Source organism: Aethalodelphis obliquidens, unplaced genomic scaffold, assembly GCF_003676395.1.
Source record: "Aethalodelphis obliquidens isolate GAN/ISIS:26980383/991018 unplaced genomic scaffold, ASM367639v1 scaffold4, whole genome shotgun sequence".
Taxonomy (NCBI): domain Eukaryota; kingdom Metazoa; phylum Chordata; class Mammalia; order Artiodactyla; family Delphinidae; genus Aethalodelphis; species Aethalodelphis obliquidens.
Window position 1 is genome coordinate 65641232 of NW_020837948.1, and position 15842 is coordinate 65657073.

At 34.0% G+C, this 15842-nt stretch overlaps 1 protein-coding gene across 2 annotated transcripts in view; it reads left to right on the plus strand.

The window, feature by feature from the left end:
* ADAMTS6 (ADAM metallopeptidase with thrombospondin type 1 motif 6) overlaps positions 1-15842 on the plus strand; it is a 274021-nt gene that overhangs the window by 113343 nt on the left and 144836 nt on the right. The window lies entirely within an intron of this gene.

The window sequence follows — 15842 nt, forward strand, 5'->3', positions numbered from 1 at the left end:
CTATGACTTCCCCCTCCCCCAACCCACCACCCAACAGCAATAAAACGCTTACTTTATTTCAAATAACAGGGAATAGTAAATGTAAAAGCTTGCTTATGTGGAGGGAGAGAAGTTTGAAAACTTTAAAAGGATAGTCAAACATTTTAAACTAAAACAAGCAGCCTATTTCTAAGAACTTCTGATGTTTATATGATTTAAATTTTATAGTCTGCTTTTTTTGGTAGAAAAAATGGATGGGGGAAAAAAGAACAAATAAAATGAATGCTTATTATATGACTTGCCTCAGAGGTCATTCCTGAGATAAATCTGTAGTTCAGCTTTTTTTTTTTCCCAAAGGGGAGAGTAAAATTGGGTCAGTCTGTTGCATTATTTTGAAAATTGCCATTTAAATTTTACCAAATTGGTATTGATTTATGTGTGAATTCAAGTAACCAACAAGTTTCAAACCTGACTTAATTCAGACACAGGGAAAAGTCAGTATTACACTTTTAGTCGAATCCTAAGAATATTGGTATTCTAGTTTCCATTTCAATAAACAGCAGGGGAACAAAAGGGAAAAGCCTTCTTAACCAGGCAGTTTATCTTCAACTCACTTAAAAATCTGACTCATTAATTACTGTCATAATCGTATGCAACCAGGCTGAATTTAATAGGTTCTGTTAGATTCAATTAAATTGAAAGGTTAGGATAAGTAACATGCAGTGGATAAATAATATGTGTATGAGAGCAGTATTACCTCATGGAGCCATGAGTTAGTCAATGTCAATGTATGCATTATAAGTCCCATTCTTATATGTACTTAAATAGGCAAGGTGAGGGTTTATCTCTCTTTTTATCTTTTATTAAGATTCTAACTGAGCTACTGTGAGGCTTCCTAGATTTTTTTGTTGACCTTATGGATAATTCCTTTTAATTCTTCCTCAGATGAATGGTTTGTACCTTATGTAGAAGAAATGTAGGAGAGAAGTAGAATATACCTCTTAAGATTTATGTGCCTTGTTGTAACTTTATTTCATAGCTAATTCTTTTTTGATGATGTGAATGTTAAAAATGGGGGGGAGGAATTCACAAAATGCTTTATATTGAAAGCCAGAAGAAACGCTTCAATTCAAAAATGTTATTTGAAGCCCTAAAAATTAACTTTCTTTCCACGTTGATTCCTATGTCACTATCCCCCTATCCCTTTGTCCTCAGACAACTAGGTAGGGTATGTTTAACACACTGTCTTATTCATTGATGAAAATCCTTTTACTTGCTTTTAAGATCTTAGGGTTTAGCTTTAAGGAATTTAGCAAGTCAACTCTAGTACAACTCATGTCATCATTAAAATATAGTGCTCTCTATTCTTCCTGAAACAAAATAATAGTCATGGTAAATATATCAGGTATACTTTTCAAATAGAGTATAATGTGCTCTATACTCTATAGAGTATAAAACAAAGGTTTTTGTAATTTTTATCATTTAGTAGAATGAATGTTAAGTGATGTGGTGATATCTCCAGATTAATTACAGTGAAAAATATTCGACCATGAATTAGTGAGAAAAATATTTCGACCATGAATTAGGTCGAAAAATATTCGACCATGAAAAGTGCCTCTACTGAGTCACTAGAATGCGAATACTTTCTGCCAATCTTCAGGTTGTGTAGAATATGGTTTTGCACCCATTGCATACTTATGTAGGGATATTATATCCATTTTAAACAGCAGTGGATAACTTCTTTTCTTTGGCTGGGCCTTAGTGACCCTTTTTGTTTCTGTTCACTCCCTTATGCAAACAAGAAATTAGTTTCCTTGTCAAATGAAAAACTGAGCTTTATGCTATATTTAAATGACAGTCTAGTTTTAATGAAGGCTATAAGCTATCAACACTTAATGAAATCTTATAAAAAAGAATATTCTTTGAATGATTTTTTTATTAATAATGTAGTTGCCATAGTTTTCAGAAGTTGAAAAAAATTATGATGTTGAAGACAGGTGGCAAGAATTCAACCAGGTATGTAGGATATTGAGAAAGCTAGCTAATATATTCATGCTGTACAAAAATAAGTAATCTTAAAAAGAAATCTTTTTTTAAAAATCCATATTTTTTTAGAGATGCATATTGAAGTATATGTGACTGAAGTGGCAGGACATCTGAGATTTGCTTGTTAAAGAAAGGAGAAAAAAAGAAAGTTAAAGCAAGAATAGTAACATTTTGAATTTTATAATGTTGATGACATGTGGATGGGAGTTCATTATGGTGCTCCCTCTACTATTATATATGTCTGACTTTTTTTCACAATAAGTGAACAATAAAACTTTTAGATTTGACTTAACTCATTTATTAATTAATAGTGATTGAGTGAACTGTTACTCTAATTTTGAAAGGATTGTCAAAAGTTGTATTGAAAGCTGCAGGGGTTTATCAGTCTTGCTTTTAAAAATCATTTTCAATGTTTGGTCTTACCAGTAGAGATATACTTTTTTTTTTTTTTTGTGGTACGTGGGCCTCTCACTGCTGTGGCCTCTCCCGTTGCGGAGCACAGGCTCCAGACGCGCAGGCTCAGCGGCCATGGCTCAGGGGCCCAGCCGCTCCGCGGCATGTGGGATCTTCCCAGACCGGGGCACAAACCCGTGTCCCCTGCATCGGCAGGCGGACTCTCAACCACTGTGCCACCAGGGAAGCCCGAGATATGCTTTTTATAGAAGATTGGTTAGGAGATGAAGTTTTTAAAGAAGGAGAAATGTGGCAAGACTTCAGGATAAAATTGTAAATTAGGTTACTGTGTTAGGAAGCTATTATTACTGTTTTCTTTATCCAAACTTCCCCTCTCCTGCTGCAAATACCTAAGTATCTTTAAATGCTTGATCAGTGCTGTTTTCTTTTTTTTTCTTTTCTTTTTTTTTTGTGGGTGTACAATATATGGAGACTTAAAAAAAATTTTTTTTGTATTGGAGTATAGTTGATTAACAATGTTGTGATAGTTTCAGGTGTACAGCAAAGTGATTCAGTTATACATATACATATAGCTATTCTTTTTCAAATTCTTTTCCCATTTAGGTTGTTATGCAATATTCAGCATAGTTCCCTGTGCTATATAGTAGGTCCTTGTTGGTTATCCATTTTAAAAATAGCAGTGTGGGGCTTCCCTGGTGGCGCAGTGGTTGAGAGTCCGCCTGCCGATGCAGGGGACACGGGTTCGTGCCCCGGTCCGGGATGATCCCACATGCCGCAGAGCGGCTGGGCCCGTGAGCCATGGCCGCTGAGCCTGCGCGTCCGGAGCCTGTGCTCCACAACGGGAGAGGCCACAACAGTGAGAGGCCTGTGTACCGCAAAAAAAAAAAAAAAAAAAAATAGCAGTGTGTACAAGTGCTGTGTTTTCTTGACAGAAGGCTAATAATAAACATACACCAAGGTAGTTGACACTTTAATGCCTTTGTCTAGTTTTGGTATTGAAATAGTGTTAGTCATAAAATGAGTCAAGTGTTCTATTTTCTGGAAGTGTTTGCTTTCCCATGAGTAAGTTTTAAAACATTTAGTTATAATTTATATACAATAAATATGCGTCCATTTTTTGTACAGTATGAGAAATTTTGACAAATGTGTATAACCATGTACCCACCACCACAGTCAAGCTACCAACATTTACATTGCCTAAAAAATTCCCTTTGTTCCCTTTTACAGTCAGTCTCCACACTCCTCCCCCTTTACTTGGCCCCAGACAACCACAGATCTACTTTTTATCTTTATAGATTAAACTCATCTCTTCTATAGTTTCATTTAAGTGGACTCATATAGTGGGTATTCTTTTGTGTCTAGCTTCCTTCCCTCAGCACAATGGTTTTGAGGTTCAGTCATGTTGTTGTTGTGTGTATCAATAGTTCTTTTTTTCCCTGAAGAGTATTCCATATCATAATAGCACACATCACATTTTAGATTGTTTCTAGTTTGGAGCTATTATAAATAGATCTGGTATGAACAACCATGTACAAGAATTTGTCTGGACATATGCTTTTATTTCCCTTGGGTAGTGCTGCTGGTAGTATGGTATATGTTAGTTTCACTTTATAATAAACAAGAAAACTCTAATTCAAAGTGGCTGTATACCATTTTGCAGTCCCACTAGCAATCTATGAGAGTTCCAGTTACTGCAGATCCTTGCCAACATTTATTATTATAAATCTTTTTGATTTAGCCATTATTATGCATTTTAGTGGTATCTCATTGTGTCTTTAATTAGTTGATTATTTTCTGATAAATAATGATGTTAGTGATGATGAACATCTTTTCTTGTGCTTGTTATTCATTATCTTCTTAAATGTCTATTCCTTTTCCCATTTAAAAAAAAAACTGAGGTGTTTCATTCTTATTGAGCTGTAAGAGTTCTCAATATATTCTGGATAAAAGTCTTTATCATGTATACATAATGTGAATATTTTCTCCAAGTCTTTTGCTTGCCATTCATTTTTTAATGAGGTCTTCTGAAAAGCAGAGTTTTAAAATTTTGATGAAGTCTAATTTATAATTTTTCCTTTATGGTTTGTGTTTTTGTGTCCTAAGAAATCTTTGCCTACTTCAAGATTGTGAAAATTTTCTTCTATATTTTTGTCTAAATTTTATACTTTTAGCTTTTATATTAAGATCTGTAGTTCATTCTGAGTTAACTTTTTTTGTATGGTGTGAGGTAAGGGTGGAAGTTCCCTTTTTTCCTCATATGAAGATCCAGTTATTTCAGCCCAATTTGTTAAAAATAAATTTGTTGGTTTGTAGTTTTCTTTTAATGTCTTTGACTAGTTTTGGTATCAGAATAAAGTTAGTCTTATAAATTGAATTAGGAAGTGTTCTATTTTCTGGAAGAGTTTGTATACATAAGGTTGATATTATTTTGTCCTTGATATTATTATGTCTATAATATAAATAATGATGTTCCATCATTCATTCATGATATTTGTAATTTGTGTTTTCTCCTTTTTTTCCAGCTTTATTGAGATATAATTGACATATAACATTGTATAAGTTTAAGAGGTACAACGTGATGATTTGATACACGTATATATTGCGAAATGATTACCATGATAAGGTTAGTTAATAGATCCAACACATCATATAATTACCTATTTTTGTGTGTGTGGTGAGAACATTTAAGATTCATTCTCTGAGCAGCTTTCAAGTATACAGTACAGTATTATTAACTATAGTCACCATGCTTTACTGAGCCCCCCCTAGAACTTTTTCATCTTATAACTGGAAGTTTGTACACTTTGAACGGCATCTTCCCATTTCCTCCAGACCCCAATCCCCTGACAACCACCAATCTACTCTCTATGAGTTCAGCTCTTAGATTCCAAATATAAGTGAGATCATACAATATTTGTCTTTATCTGACCTATTTCACTTATCATAATGCCCCCAAGGTTCATCCATGTTGCAAATATTTTCTTCCATTCCATAGTTTGCCTTTTCATTTTGTTGATTGTTTCTTTTGCTGTACAGAAGGAAATGGCAGAATTTCCTTCTTTTTTATGATTGAATGATATTCCACTATGTGTGGGGGTGTATGTGTATCACATTTCCTTTAGCCATTCATCCACTGGTATGTACTTAGGGTGTTTTCATTTCTTGGCTATTGTGAGTAATGCTTCAGTGAACATGGGGGTGTAGATATCTATTTGAAATAGAAATTTTATTTCCTTTGGCTATATAAGCAGAAGTGGGATTGCTGGATCATATGATAGTTCTATTTTTAATTTTTTTGAGAAACCTTTATACTATTTTCCGTAGTGACTGTACCAATTTATATTCCCACCAACAGTGCACAATAGTTCCCTTTTCTCCACATCCTTACCAGCACTTGAAGTCTCTTATTAGCCATTCTAACAGGTATAAGATTATATCTCATTGTGGTTTTGATTTTCATTTACCAGATGATTAGTGATGTGAGCACCTTTTCAAGTACTTGTTGGTCATCTATATGTCTTCTTTAGAATAATGTCTACTCAGGTCCTTTGCCCATTTTAAAACGTTGTTTTAAAATGTTGTTTGTTTGTTTTGGCTATTGAGTTGTATGAGTTCCTTTATATTTTGGATTTTAACTCCTTATCAGTTGTGTGGTTTGCAAATATTTTCTTCCATTCCATAGGTTGCCTTTTCATTTTGTTGATTGCTCCTTTTGCTGTGTAGAAGCTTTTTAGTTTGATGTAGTCCAACTTTGTTTATTCTTGCTTTTGTTGCTTATGCTTTTGATTTCATATCCAAGAACTCATTGCCAAAACACTGTCAAGGAGCTTTTCCCCTATGTTTTCTTCTAGAAGTTTTATAGTTTCTGGGTTTACATTTAAGTCTTTAATCTATTTTAAGTTAATTCTTGTGAGTTGTGTAAGATAGGGGTCCAATTTCTTTCCTTTTTTTTTGCATGGTAATGCCCAGTTTTCACAACATCATTTATTGAAGAGACTATCCTTTTCTCATTGACTATGCTTGGCTCCCTTTTCAAATATTAGTTGACAATATATGTGTGGGTTTTATTTTTATGGACTCCCCATTCTGTTCTATTGGGTCTATGTGTCTGTTTTTATGCGAGTACCATACTGTTTTGATTACTGTAGCTTTGTAGTATAGTTTGAAATCAGCAATAGTCATAATTCCAGCTTTGTTCTTTCTCAAGATTGCTTAGGCTATTTGGTGTGTTTTGTAGTTCCATACAAATTTTAGGATTGTTCTTCTGTTTCTATAAAAAATGTCATTGAAATTTTGATATGAATTGCATTCAATCTATACTAGATGGTTTAGGTAGTATGAACATTTTAACAGTGTTAACTCACCCTGTCCATTTACATGGACTATCTTTTCACTTATTTCTGTCTTTTATAAATGTCTTATAGCTTTCAGTGTAGAGATCTTTCCTGTCCTTGGCTAAATTTATCCCTTAATATTTTTTATGCTATTCTAAATGAGATTGTTTTCTTTGTTTTTTCTTTTTTTTTTTTCAGGTTATTCATTGTTAGTATACAGAAACACAACTGATTTTTGCATTTTGATTTTGTGTCCTGTACTTTATTGAATTCATTTATTCTAAAAATTTTTATGTGGCGTCTTTAGGTTTTTCTGTATACAAGATCATAACGTCTGCAAAGAGGGACAATTTTACTTCTTCCTTTCTTATATAGATGCCTATTTATTTGAATTTTTTAATGTAGGCATTTATTGCTATAAAATCCCCTCTTAAAATTGCTTTTGCAGCATCCCTTAGGTTTTGGTATATTGTGTTTCCATTTACATTAGTCTCAAGATAGTTTTGATTATTCTTTTGGTTTCTTCTTTAACCAGCAGTATGTTGTGTAATTTCTATGTATTTGTGAATTTTCTTGCTTTATCATGTTGTTGACTTTAGTTCTATACTATTGTGGTCAGAAAAGAGACTGGAAATTATCTCAATCTTCTTAAATTTGTTAAGACTTGTATTGTGACCTATTATGTGATCTATTCTGGAGAATGTTCTGTGTAACCTTGAGAAGAATGCGTATTCTGTTACTGTTGGATAGAATGATCTGTATGTGTCTTTTAAGACCATTTGAACTAAAGTGTGATTCAAGTCCAATGTTTCTTGATTTTTTTGAGTGATCTATCCATTATTGAAAGTGAGGATATTGTAATCCCCATCAATTATTATTTTATTAATTTCTTTTTCAAATTTGCTTTATATATTTAGGTACTTGTTATGTTAGGTGCATAAAATCTTTACAATTGTTATATTCTCTTGTTGAATTGACCCCTTTATTATAATATTTGACCTACTTCGTCTTATATTAGTTTTTGGGTTAAAGTCTATTTTGCCTGTTATAAGTGTAGCTACTCCTGTTCTATTTTGGTTTACATTTGCATCGAATATCTTTTTCCACCCTTTCATTTTGAGCCTATTTGTTTCCTTTAAGCCTGAGTTAAATCTCTTGTAGGCAGCAGATGGTTGTCTTTTTATTTTTTTTATGCATTTAGCCACTCTGTGTCTTTTGATTGGAGAATTTATGCCATTTACATTTGAAGTAATTATTGATAGGTAAGGACTTAATAATGCCATCTTATTAATTGTTTTTTTGGCTGCTTTGTAATTCTTTTGTTTCCTTTTTCCTTTCTTGCTGTCTTCCTTTGTGAATGATGATTTTCTTTGGTGGTATGCTTTGATTCCCTTCTCTTTATCTTTGTGTATCTCCTGTAGGTTTTTGCTTTGTGGTAACCACAGGCCTTACATAAAACATAGATATAACATTTTATTGTAAGCTGATGACAGCTTAACTTTGAGTGCATAAAAAATTCTACCTTTTTATTCCTCCCCATATCTTATATTTTAGACATCACAATTTACATCTTTTATATTGTGATTGATTAACGAATTATTGTAGCTATAGATTTTTATAATTATATTTTATGTGTTCTTTAACCTTTATGCTAGAGTTAAGTGATTAACACATTACCGTATTACAATATTGGAATATTTTGAATTTGACAGTATACTTGCCTTTACCAGTATGTTTTATATGTTCTTGTGTTTTTGTATTACTTATTAGCATCCTTTCATTTCAACTTGAAGAACTTCTTTCAGCATTTCTTGTAAGGCAGGTGTAGTGGTGATGAACTCCCTCAGCTTTTTTGATCTGAGAAAGTCTTTATCTCTCCTTCATTTCTAAAGGACAAATTTGCCAGTTGTCCTTTGTTAAGTGTTCTTGGTTGACAGTTTTTTTCTTCTAACACTTTAAATATAGCTCATTCTCTCCTGGTTGCAAGGTTTATGCTGAGAAGTCTGCTGATAGAGTATGGGGGTGTTCCTTTGTATGTGAGTAATTTTTTTCCCTTGCTGCTTTCTATAAATAAGCTTTCTGCCCCATTCTTCTCCCTTCTCTTTCTCTAATAATGCATAGATAGTTTCTTTTAATGATATTGCATAATTCACATAGGCTGTCTTCCCTGTTTTTCATTCTTTTTTGTTTGCTTCTCTGATGGGATAACTTCAATTGACTTTTCTTCCAGTTCACTGATTTTTTCTTTTGTTTATCAAGTCCATTGTTGAAGCTCTCTACTAAATTCTTCAGTCATTGTATTCTTCAGCTGCAGCATTTCTCTCTCTGTGTGTGTGTGTGTGTGTGTGTGTTTTAATGGTCTCTTTTTTTAGAGTTATCTATCTGTGTTTTCTTACAGTTCACTGAATTTCTTTAAGAGAGTTATTCTGATTCTTTTTCAGATAGTTCATAGATCTGTATTTCTTTGGGGTTAGTCACTGGAGCTTATTAGTCTCCTTTGATCCTGAAAGTTTACCTGATTCTCTGTGATCTTTGTATCTGCACTGGTGTCTATGCGTTTGAGGAAACTATCTCCTCTTCCAGCCTTTTGAAGCAGTTGTGTTGAGCTACTGATATGCTTCTTTGTCATGGCTGAATGTCAGATGTGCTGCATAGCTACCTGGCATCGCTGGCCAGGCTTCCTGGTTGAGTAGGGATGGAGGCTCTGGTCAGCAATTGGGCAGTACTAATGACTTGTTTTCCTGTGTGGGGCTCTAGAATGGGTCCATGGCTGAGAGAGGTCAATAGCAAGGGATGCAAACCTGGAAAAACTGCCAAGCAAGTTGCCCAGCCAGAAATGGGCACCAGTTCAACTCTGCAGATGAGCACAGCCACTGGGATCTCTGCTCAGGTGCCACCATTAGCAAGAATGCAAAGTGTTCATTGCTGTGAGCCTCATGCTCCCTTTTCCCATCTTTATCTGATTCCCAAAGTGATCCCCATGAGGCAGTATTTAAGTGGTTCTCCTGGTATGTGTCCTGGAATGCTGGGGAAACTGGATGGCCACCTTGAGATCTCCTTTTTCCACTGGCATAACTGTAGGCCCAGGGAGATACACTTGGTGCAGTGATATCTGCCCTGGGAGAGGAACAATGCAGTCAAAGTGAAACTATTCCTATTACCTTTCTTTTCTTTTCTTTTCTTTTTTTATACATTTATGTATTTTATTTATTTTATTTTTGGCTGCGTTGGGTCTTCATTGCTGTGCATGGGCTTTCTCTGGTTGCAGCGAGTGGGGGCTACTCTTTGATGTGGTGCTCAGGCTTCTCATTGCAGTGGCTTCTCTTGTTGCAGAGCACAGGCTCTAGGTATGCAGGCTTCAGCAGTTGTGTCACATGGACTCAGTAATTGTGGCTCATGGGCTCTAGAGCGCAGGCTCAGTAATTGTGGCACATGGGCTTAGTTGCTATGTGGCATGTGGGATCTTCCTGGACCAGGGATCAAACCTGTGTCGCCTGCATTGGCAGGTGGATTCTTAACCATTGCGCCACCAGAGAAGTCCCCCTATTACTTTTCTAATGTGGTTTTTTTGGTTATTTTTTTTCTTGTTTTTGTTTTGTTTTGTGTTTTGTTTTGGTTCAAGTGGGTGCTTCTAACTCATCCCTGGGTTCTGGGTTCTTCACAAAGGCATCTTATCTACTGATATTTGCTAGCTGCTCTTTCTGTGAAGGGAGCCAAGTCAGGAGTTACTTATTTTGCCATCTTGCTAATGTCTCTTATCCTTTTTTTCTTGATCAATACAGCTAAAGGTTTATTAATTCTACTGTTTTCTTAAAAGGAAAACAGATTTTGATTTCATTGATTTTCTTAATTGTCCAAGTGTTCTATAGTATTACAGCTTTTCTTTACAGCTGATCTATCAATTACTAATAGAGAAGTGTTGAAATCTCTAAATGTATACGTAGGTTTGTCTGTTTCTTCTTTCATTTTTGTCAGTTTCACATCATGTATTTTGAAGTTTTCTAATTAAGTGCATTCACATTTAGTATTATTATGTCTTCTTGATGAATCAACCTTCTAACATTATGAAATATCTATTTTTATACTTAGTAGTATTACTTGTTCTGAAATCTATTTTATCTCATTAATACAGTTTACATGGAATATATATATGTATGTATATATTTAAATCCTTTTACTATGAACTTACCTATGGCTTCTTTTAATGTGTGTGTTTTTAAATATTTTATTTATTTTTTTTAATTAATTCATTTCTTTTTGGCTGCATCAGGTCTTAGTTGTGGCACTCAGGATCTTCGTTGAGGCATGCAGGAACTTTCGTTGTGGCATGCAGGCTTTTCTGTAGTTGCGGCATGCGGGTTTTCTCTTCTCTGGTTGTGGTGCACAGGCTCCAGGGCGCGTGGGCTCTGCAGTTGTGGTGCACAGGTTCCAGAGTGCGTGGGCTCTGTAGTTTGCAGCACACAGGCTCTCTAGTTGAGGCGCACAAGCTCAATAGTTGGGACACATGGGCTTAGTTGCCGCACAGCATGTGGAATCTTAGTTCCCTGACCAGGGATCGAACGCATGTCCCTGCATTGGCAGGTGGATTCTTGACCACTGGACCACCAAGGAAGTCCCCATATGTCTATATTTAAAGTGGACTTCTTTTGGGCAACTTGGGTTTTGCTCTTTTAAATCCAGTCTGACAGTTCCTGTCTTTTAACTATATTGTTTTGTCCACTTACATTTAATGTAATTTTTGATACAGCTGGGTTTTGGTCATTAATCTTGTTGCTTGTTTTCTAGTTTTTCCTATCTATTTTTGTTGCACTTTTTCTCTATTAATTAACTAAATATTTTTAAAATGTGTTATTTAATCTTTACTATTGAATTATTAGCCATACCTCCTTGGTTTATTTATTTATTTTTTAGTGGTTGCTCTATAGTTTACAATTTGGATCTTTATCACAGTTTATTTTTAAATAAAATTTCTGTAATTCACCTATAAGATACTGTATTTCCTTTTCCTCCCTCTCATCCTTTGTTTATTGTTGTCATAGATTTCTACTTCTTTATATATTGTAAATCCTATAAGACCTTGTTATTATTTTTGGTTTAGATGGTCAATTATCTTTTACCGAAATTTAAAAATAAGAAACAATGTATTTTATAAGTATACACACACTTACCATTTCAGGTGCTTTTTTCATTCCTTGATGTAAATAGATCCACATTTTCATCTATTATGTACCTTATACCTGAAAAACTTCCGTTAGTATTTCTCATAGTGCAATTTTCCTGGCAACTTATTCTCTTACCTTTTATTTGTCTGAAATTTTAAAATTTTACCTTCACTTTTGAAGGATATTTACATTGGATTGAAATTCTCCATTTGCAGGTTTTTTGGGTTTTTTTGTTTTTGAGCCATGGCACCTGAAATATCAAAGAATATGATGCATCATGATAACTATATGGAGTTTAATGATGCTGGGTGTTGAAATGCCTAACCAAGAACTTGTGAAATGAAACTGGTGAGGTGGACTAAAAGTAGATGATAGATTGCCTTATGTATATAATAACAAGCTTGCATGTTATGTCTTAGAACAGTGGAAAGTCACTGAGTAATTCTGAACAGAAATAGCATGATAAGATTTTTATTTTAGGTAGGTCACTCTGGAAGCTGTATGGGATATGACTTTCACATAGGAAACCATGCTGTTGCATTTGTCCAAGTTAATACTACAAATATTATTTGGGGGGTGGGGAGGATTGCAGTTGTTCTAGAAGTGTGTTAAACACAGTGAGTACACACAATAATACATATTTTACCCATTATACAGGTGAATTAACTGAGACACAGAGAGATTAAGTGGTTAAGCCAGGGTTGAAGGCAAGCTCTCTGGCTCTAGGATGGCTCCAAAACCTTTCTGCTGTATACGTTATAGATAATGAGGGCTGCAACTTGGGTAGTGGTATTTGGATGGACTAAAGACATATTGAAGAGATAAAATTAGCAAGGTTTGATACTTGGTTAACTGTGAGTGATGAGAGAGGGACATCTGAGTATTACTCTCATCTTTCTACCTTAGTGAGTGAGACTGTAGATTCATCAGTACCACCCATTGAAATAAAGGTGGAACCTTTTTAAGTAATGAGTTCAGTTTTTTATAGGTTTAGGTTGAGATGCCTGTAGAACATCTAAGTGGAAATGTACAGAAGACAATTACAAGGCTAAAATTATTAAGAAAGATGTGGGCCGAATGTGTAAATTTAGCAGTTATTCATAAAGGTAGAGCCCCAGAGAACTGGCATAAAGTAAAAAGAGCAGAGGGCTCAGATCTGCATACATTAAACCTAGTAATAATTTAAAATTTAAGAATTGCCATATGTCCCAACTGCTGTTTTTTATAACTGTTATTATAGAATAACTATCACTAAGGAATTGTGCACATAATAAAGCTTATTGGCAAGATGGTAAAGTTAATAAGTATTTAGACATGATAGTTGAATTAAGAACTCTAAATCTTAAAAGATACAATTTTAGGACAGATAAATTATATTTAGTTTTTTTCACAGTAGTAGACTTACGAAATTATTATATTAAGAGGTGATTCAGCATGAAAATATAAATACATTTAAGATAGTTAGGAGCCCTCTGCTCTTTTAACTCCTCTCTCCTTGAGAGTAAGGATCATTACTTATTTTTGCATTCCCAGTTTCTACCATATACTCAGTTTTTATCTGTGGAACCATAGGCCTTTGAATACTAAATCTAAAAGGGGTGCAACTTGACAATTAAATCTCTGTATCTTTTGAATTAATGTCTTTTGAATTAATACTTACCTTTTGTTGCTACTGTGGATATTGAATTCTGAGCTTATATTAAAAAATCGGAAACATATGTTAAATTAAAGTAATATAATATGTAAAATCATTTTTTAAACATGGGGAATTGATAAAGTAAATATTGAACTTAAAAATTTTTACAGCAATATTCCCTTTTGTGTTTCATCAAGCATGAGAAATGTCTGTAATTTAAATGTTAGGTCTAATAGATTTAGAAGTATCTAAATTAAAATCAAATTTTGAACACAGTGATTGAGTATATGCCTAGTTATGCTTGGAGTAGACTGGTAGGTTATGCAATGTCTGAAGTGGGAGAAAGCCCTACAATATTACTTTTTAATCTTAGCACTAATATTTTAATATGTTGTTTCAATTTCATCTGATATTTGTATTAAGCACTAAATACATAATACATTAATTCTTGTAATTACTCTGTAAGTAATATATATTTAGTTTTATATGTCATACATGTATGATAATTTTTATACCTAATGAAAAGCAAAAATTGCCATTTACCCCTTTCTCCTATGATGCCATCTTCCTCAGACTGTCACATTTGACACATAGATTTCCAATCTTTACATTCACACATATAAATGTGGTTTTTTATAAAGATGATATCTTCCTATATGCTTTGCTTTTTAAATTTAATGTTGTATTTCTTTATATCCATGAGCCTGTTATGAACCACATTTTGTACCTTTTATGTATTTGTCTATTCCATTTTAATCACTGCAGTTTTGTAATGTATTTGACAACTTGTATTTGAAATCTGTGTTTGTCTCTTCTGTTTTAGTTACTGTAGCTTCATTATATTTGACACTGTTTTGCATTTTCAAGATTTTTTCACCATTTTTGTACATTTCTTTCCCAAATAAACATGAGAAATATTTTTAAGTTTCCATAAAAATGTGTATAGGAATTTTGATGGTAGTTCATTGAATTTATAAAAAGGAACATAATACAGTCAGCCCTCTGTATCCATGGGTTCCACATCTGTGGATTCCACGAAGTATAGATGGAAAATATTTGGCAAAAAAATCCAGAAAGTTCCAAAAAGCAAAATTTGAATTTGCTGCACAGTGGCAACTATTTACATAGCATTTACATTGTATTAGGTTTTATAAATAATCCAGAGATGATTTAAAATATATGGGAAGATGTACATAGGTTATGTGTGAATACTATGCCATTTAATATAAGGGACATATATTCATGAGCATTCATCTCATGCTCCATGAGAGCATTCATGGATTTTGGTATCTGTGAGTGGGTCCTGGAACCAGTTCCCTGTGGGTACTGAGGGATGACTGTATTTCTCTCCATTTATTAAGGTGTTTATTATATCCATTGGTTTAGATTTGTTATTTCTTCATATGGTCTTATTCCTTTTTAAAAAATTTCTAGGATTTTTTGTTATTGCTAACTTGTAAACAGTATCCTTTTTCATTATATTTTCTAATTCATTATTGTTGAATCCAGAAAAGTCATTAATTTTTCTTAATGTTGATCTTATATCTGATCACTTAAACACTTTTATTAGCTTTAGGAGTGAGTCTTTTGAATTTTCTCTGCAGTCAATTGTAATTTCTCCAAATAATTCATGTTTTGGCTCTTTCTTTCCAATATTTGTACCTCTAGATTTATTTATTTATCTATCTTGTTTTGGCTAGTGTAGCCAATAAAATCTTGGATATAATTAGTAATAGAGGGTATCTCAGTCTCAGTCTTGATTTTAGTAGATATAATTCTAATGTTTTATCATTAGACATGATTAAATCTTATTTCTATTTTTTCAACTTATTTTGTTTTGTTTTGTTTTGTTTTGTTTTGTTTTGTTTGCGGTACTCGGGCCTCTCACTGTTGTGGCCTCTCCCGTTGCGGAGCACAGGCTCCGGACGCGCAAGCTCAGCGGCCATGGCTCACGGGCCCAGCCGCTTCGCGGCATGTGGGATCTTCCCGGACCGGGGCACGAACCCACGTCCCCTGCATCGCAGGCAGACTCTCAACCACTGCGCCACCAGGGAAGCCCATCAACTTATTTTTATGTAAATTACTAATGAGTATTGAATTTTATCTTGGTTTTTTTTTTTTTTGGTATATGCTGAGATAAAACTGCCTGAATTCAAATCTGTGATCTGCTGCTTACCAGCTTTATGACCTGGAGCAAGTTATTCTGTGCCTTGTTTTCCATAGCTGCAAAATGAGAAATTGTGATAAATTATGGAGTTATTATATATAAAG